The sequence below is a fragment of the Hibiscus syriacus genome, unplaced genomic scaffold (genome assembly GCF_006381635.1).
Source record: "Hibiscus syriacus cultivar Baekdansim isolate YM2019G1 unplaced genomic scaffold, ASM638163v2 tig00110637_pilon, whole genome shotgun sequence".
NCBI classification, from domain to species: domain Eukaryota; kingdom Viridiplantae; phylum Streptophyta; class Magnoliopsida; order Malvales; family Malvaceae; genus Hibiscus; species Hibiscus syriacus.
In genome coordinates, this window is record NW_024062808.1 from 1,229,661 (window position 1) to 1,236,789 (window position 7,129).

At 36.0% G+C, this 7,129-nt stretch overlaps 1 pseudogene; it reads left to right on the top strand.

Annotated features, from left to right (window-relative positions):
• Positions 1-822: 822 nt before the first annotated feature.
• On the top strand, positions 823-4,159 carry LOC120136714 (annotated as a pseudogene).
• The last annotated feature ends 2,970 nt before the right edge of the window (positions 4,160-7,129 follow it).

Genomic DNA, 7,129 nt, shown 5'->3' on the forward strand with positions numbered 1-7,129 from the left:
TAATAAAAAGTAATTGATTGAATTAAAATTTATTTTTTCCGATAAAGAGAAGTTGAAAATTAAATGGATTGTTGTGAACCGTTAAATAATACTATAGATTAGAGTAATTTTATTTACATGATGTATGTACATTATCGATAGTTAAGATAGATTTTGAATATATATTAAATTTATATTATTTTCATAAATTTAAGGATAGACTATAAAGACGCCCTTTTTATTTTTTGTCTATTCGGTTTTGGTTATCGATTAGGAAAAGTTCAATTTTGGTCATTCGGAAATCCCTTCTCTGGGCTCTGCAGCCAACGCTATGAAGGTTTGGGCAAGAGGCGTACAACAGCCGATGAAGTTGGTAGTAGCATATGGTGACGATGACAACAACAAAGAGACGATTAGATAAGATGAGAGAAATTTTGAGAGAAAAAGGATTTTATGTTTTTTTAGAATGGGTGAGAAAATAAACTTTAAAAAGTTCAGGTGTTAAATTAACAATTTTTGTTAACATGCGACATCAAAGATTCAACGGAGGTTAATGCATGAGCGACTAAAATTTTATAACTCGGAAACATAAGTGACCAAAAAAACTTTTTCCAAAAGATCAAAAACATAAAGGACTATCCGTATAATTTACCCTATTATCTTTTTCTGTAAAATTTTTGTTTTTATTAAAAAAAATTAAAAATATTTCATCAGTATTAATTTGCATGTACCAAATCAAATCAACCATAAAAATAGCCTATAAAACTGTGAATGACTGTTTAAATTGTTTCATTCTCATTTGCATGAATTTCCTTCAACTCAAATAGAAAAAGAAAAAAGAAAATGGTTTCTGAAAAATTCCTTGGATCAACTCTCAAATCCCAGGTTCCCAATTTTTCTTTTCTTATGTTTGTTCTGTTTGATCTTCTCTTTTGTTTAAGAAAAACCAATGTCCATGGTTCTCTGACTATATCAACTTTTAAAAGTTACAGAATGATCATATGTTTTAAACTCGTTCTTTTACCTTTAAAAAATTGACGGTCATCTGAGTTGTACGTTAACATGCTTACTGTTATATGATAGTTGTTTGAGATTCTGAGATCACATTTTATCATATCACAATCAGTAGGCTAACATCCGATCAAACCATTGTCAATTGTTAAACTGAAAAAGATGGGTTTGGAGTATATGAATAGTCAAGTGACCATTTTGAAACCTTTAATAGTTGAGGGACTCAACAAAATAACGTCCCATAATCGGGGACCATTTGTGTACTTTACCCTATATATATCATGTGTGTGTGTGTGTTCTGTTTGGCTTCCGAGAAAAAACTGACACGCCATTTCTATTTGCAGCTTGGATCATATATAAAAAATGCTGCTACTTGCAGAAGCTTTTTGGAGCATCCAATCAAAGGTGCATCAGTGTCCAGATTATATAGCACCCAGCAATGTTATAAGGGACATGATATGCTTGCTCCATTCACAGCTGGGTGGCAGACTACTGATGTGGATCCCCTGGTTATTGAAAGGTCTGAGGTATGTGTCTAGGGTGTCTTTCGTTCGATTTTACTCGGGTTTGAATATGTGTTCGACACGAGTATGCATACGAGCTGAGGCCTGTAACACGATATAACAAAGTTCGATTTTGATCTAGCACAGGGGAGCTATGTGTATGATATCAATGGGAAAAAGTATATGGATGCTCTGGCTGGTCTATGGTGTACAGCACTAGGTATTGTCGATTTTGGTCCGTCGAAGATCGACTTGAACGCTGTGATTTGTTTCGACAGACGGAATGTATTCGGTCCCTTATGACTGCTACATCTTCTGCAGGTGAAAATGAACCTCGGCTTGTTGCTGCTGCAACTGCTCAATTGAATAAGTTGTCGTTTTACCATTCGTTCTGGAATCGAACAACAAAACCGGCATTAGTACTTCAACGATCCATCTTTCTTTGAATCAATCCTATGGTGTTATTGCTCGGATTCTGATAACATTGATCTCACAGGATCATGCCAAGGAACTTGTTGAAACTTTTACTGCAAGAAAAATGGCAAAAGTCTTCTTTACAAATAGTGGATCTGAAGCAAATGATACACAGGTGAAGCTTGTTTGGTATTATAACAATGCACTCGGAAGGCCAAAGAAGAAGAAATTCATTGCTCGAGCCAAATCATAAGATTCGAAGTCGATGACACTGTTATTCACTGCTTCTTTGTGTTATTTCATGAATGCTTATAGATCATCCTTTCTCTTGAAATTTCTTCAGATACCATGGCTCAACTTTGATATCAGCTAGTCTTTCAGGGTAAATGTATTTGGTAAAAATGAATTTAACCAGTGATTCAAATCCTTGTGTTTTTAACAAATAGATTTACCATTCACAGACTCCCTCCTCTTCATCAAAACTTTGATCTGCCAGCTCCATTTGTGTTGCACACAGACTGCCCTCATTACTGGCGATATCATCTACCAGGTTTTCAGTTTTTACCGATCCGTTCATACATATTTACCTTGGGAGCTTAAATTGATCATAGCCATGCATTTTTTGGTCTTCAGATTATCGCCTTTTCGCAACTAGAAGAGGCTCGCTTTGTTCGTGTAGCTGATCTTATCTGTTTTTTTGTTCATATCAGATTGCTGCATTCATTGCCGAGCCTGTGATGGGAGCTGGTGGTGTTATACCTCCTCCTGCTACTTATTTCGAGAAGGCGAGTCTTCAATGACCTATTATCATCATGAACTTGGGAATGTCCTTTGAAACTTATGCGCAGTTTCTTACTGATGTAGCCATTTCAAATATCATTCAGGTACAAGCTGTTGTGAGAAAATACGACATATTTTTCATCGCATACGAGGTATTTCGCCTTTTCATCTATGTCGCTCTAACTCTTCACCCGAATCTCGAAAAAGGGTGTCACAGCCTGATGCATAAGTGTGATTTTGTGCTTGGTGTATAGGTTATTTGTGCATTTGGAAGGCTTGGGACAATGTTTGGATGTGACAAATACAACATAAAACCAGATCTTGTTACATTAGCAAAGGTGAAGCTGTAACAAAATTTTTGATCCTCATATGATTAGTTCTCATATATTTCTTCATCTGCTGGTATTATAGGCCCTTTCTTCAGCATATGTGCCCATTGGAGCAATCATGGTGAGCCCACAAGTTACGGAAGTCGTTTATTATCAGACCAACAAGCTCGGTAAGGTTGTACCGGGCTCGAACCCGTATCCGACACTCACATCCTCATACGAGTGACAAAGTGTATGTAATATTTTCAGGTACTTTCTCTCATGGATTCACCTACAGCGGGTACCCCGTAGCCTGCGCCGTCGCAAGTGAATCGATCAAGCTCTACAAGTGTGTTCCATCCTCCATCGAAACAGAAAATATCGAAATAATTTCGAATCTTTCGGAATAGTTAAATAAACATGTCCATATGAACATCATTGCAGGGAAGGGAATCTTGTTGAGAAGGTGAAGAGGATATCCCCAAGGTTTCAAGATGGTTTAAAAGCATTTTCAGACAGTCCTATTGTTGGAGAGGTGAAATTCTGCATTTCACATATACTTCTACTAAGCATGCCGAGAACTTCGAATCGTAATCACTGTTCGGTTATGCAGATCCGAGGTACCGGCTTGATTCTGAGTACGGAGTTTACGGACAACAAGTCACATACTGGTCGTTTCCCTCCTGAATGGAGCGAGTTCTTCTATCTCCCTCACTCGTATAGATACAATTGAGTGTGTTCCAAGTTATTTGACGATGTCGAATGGGGTCGGAGTCTAGATTTCGAGACATGCTCTGATAACAAATGACGGATGATTTTGTGTGCAGGACTTGATGCATATTTTGGGGCACAATGCGAGAAGCATGGCATGGTAGTACGTGTTGCAGGTGACACCATAATGATGGCTCCACCATTTATAATATCTGCTCAAGAGGTTGATGAGGTAAGTTTAAGGTTCTTACTTCTTTCTAGTCGATTAAGTCGTCCGGTTCCGATAAATGACCGGTTAACCGAACCAAATTAACCGAATCTTACTGCTTTGCACAGTTAATTAGCATATATGGGAAAGCATTGAAGGCTACCGAGGAGAAGGTGAAGGAACTCAAGTCTAAGCACAAGAAACAGTGATCAGTTTTCTTTGTTGGTGATAATGCTGAAAATTATGTAAGCCTTCACCATTGGGATATCAATAAAATTGTTCATTCTTCTAATTTCTCACTTATTTGCTGCCTTGATACAAAGGTCACTTTAATTTTTTAGGGTAAACTATGCGTTTAGTACCTAAACTAACAATTTTGATCCGTTTTAATACCTAAACTTAAAATTTTCTCAAAACCATGCCTAAAATTTAGTTTTTGTTTTATTTTAGTACTCCATCGTTAAAAACTTAATATGTTTAGTACCTAAACTATCAATTTTGGTATTTTTAGTACCTAGACTTTCATTTTTGTTTTCCAAAACTTAATGTTAAGTTTTTAACAAGGGTATTAAAATGAAACAAAAACTAAATGTTAGGTACAGTTTGAAAACATTAAAAGTTTAGGTAATAAAACGGATCAAAATTGATAGTTTAGGTACTAAACATGCAATTTTCCCTAATTTTTATTTCTTTTACACCATTTTCATTATTTTGTATAGGATATGAGTATTAAAAAATCATTGTATATTTAAGGACGTGAATATGAATGGCACGTGTCCGATATAATCTAAAAAATAATATTTTTAATATTATTATAAGCAATCGATCACAAATTAAAAGGTAAATAATATGAACATATATATTTATGCAAAAGAATTTAAGAGAAACAAAAACATGGAAAGGAGAAAAACTTCATTATGATTGATAGCAAATTACAGTAGAAGTGAGTAGAAATCATACTTTGTACCAACAGGATTGGTTCAAGTGATAAGTAGTTTGATATTTGTTGAAAACATTTTGATATTTCGATATAATAAATTAAGTTAAATGAATTTTAAGATTTTTCAAAAATATTTTCTAAGTATATTCGATATAATTATTCGAATATCAAAATTTTACTTCAAATCTTTCAAATTTCATTTTAAATCCTTACTAAAGTGTAAAATTAAGTTTTAATCTTAAAATAATTTCAAAACAATTTTACAAAGTATTTCGAACCGTTTCAAAGCCAAAAATTACAGTTTGTCCAGAGGGAATCGATTCCCCCGAAGGGGGTACCGATTCCCCCTGAATGGTTTTGCTCCGAGAAATAACAGTGTGCTCGGAGGGAACCGATTCCCCCCACTGTTCAATGGTCGAATATTTAAATTTTACACTTAGGGAACCGATTCCCCATGAGGGGGTACCGATTCCCCATGAGGGGTACCGATTCCCCCACGCTCCAAGCAGAAATATTAATTTTTTTCACACTTAAACGACTCCAATAACTTCATTAATGATCCCCAACGTTCAGAAGTGATTCAAGGTGTATTTAAACAAGCTTAGAAGCCATTGATAAAAAATAAGAAACATCAAGCAACTAGAATCAAGAGAGAATCAAAGAGAAAGCATCAAACCTAAAGTTTGAGCATTTCAAGTCTATTTTTCATTCAATATTCATTTTGCTTTCAAGAACACTTATTGTGCTCAATTGTATTTATTCTTGAGTGTTCTTTCTTTGTTCTAGAATTGTGCAAACATATTTGCCTTGTGAGGTTTTTCTTGTAAGTTTGCAAATTTGTAATCTTCTCTTTGAGAAAAGAGTGTTCTCAAGAATTGGGGTATATTCTTGAGGGAATTGTAAGGTTATCTCTTTGGCCTCAAAAGAAAGAACAAATTGGTGAATTTGTTGGAAAATCCTTAGTGTGGATAGCTAAGGTAGTGGACGTAGACTTTGGTTGATAAAGTCGAACCACTGTAAATCGCTGTGCAATTAATTTCAATCTTCTGCAAAAGCTTCCACAAAAATTTTTATTACCAATTCACCCCCTCTTGGCCGATTCCATCGATCGATTAACTCAACAATTGGCATCAGAGCCTAACTCATTTGAAGGTTTAATCGCCTCTTGAGTCGATTCAAGAAGAGTTATATCGATAATCAAAGTCATCAATGGCCTCTACTTCAAACTTCGACTCCGGTCTCGATTCGATGCCCGTCAACAAGCATACTTTCTTCAATGGGGCTAACTATGCCTATTGAAAAAATAGGATGATGTACTTCATTCAAGCAAGTGACATGGGAGCATGGAATGGCGTAGAAGAATGATACATCAAGCCTCTCACTCATCCAAGATTGTGGAGTGAAGGAGAGACAAGAATGTTCCAACTCAACTCCAAAGCCATCCATATCATATTTTGTGCTCTTGGACCAGATGAATACGGAAGAGTTTCATCTTGTACAACCGCCAAAGAAATATGAGACAAACTTCAAGTCACTCATGAAGGTACCGATGAGGTAAAGAAATCTAAAATTAGTATTCTAACGCATAGCTATGAAAAATTCAGGATAAAACCAAATGAAGATATCAAAGCTATGACAGATAGATTTTCAACGATTGTCAATGGTCTCAAATCATATGGAGAGATCATTTCAAATGAAAAGCTTGTGAGGGAGTTAGTCTACTCCCTTCCAAAATCGTGGCAATCAAAGAAGACGACAATCATCGAGTCTAAGGACCTAACGTCCTTAACTCTTGAAGAACTAATTGGTTCCCTTATCACTCATGAAATGATGCTTGAAGATGAAGTGGACCTCGATAAGATTGACGATACACCAAAGGAGAAGGAGAAGAAGAAAAGCATTAGAGTTGCTCTCAAATCCACAAAAGATGAGAGTGATTCGAATGATGATGATGATGACGAGGAAATGACATTATTTGCCAAACGATTCAGAAAGTTGATGATGCCCAACCGAGGAAGAAAATTCAAACGTCATGAAGGCTTCAAAACTGAATCGAATGAGAAAGACCCGATCATTTGCTATGAATACAAAAAGCCGGGGCTTGTCAAATATGATTGCCCACAATTAAAGAAAAATGGTCAATCCAAAAAGAAGCACAAGGCTCATGTAGCTACATGGAGCGATGAAGAAGGTTCCGATGAAGAGGAACAAGAAGTTGCAAACTTGTGCTTGATGGCTATCGGGGAAGATTCTAAGGTAACCTCTAACTCATTCG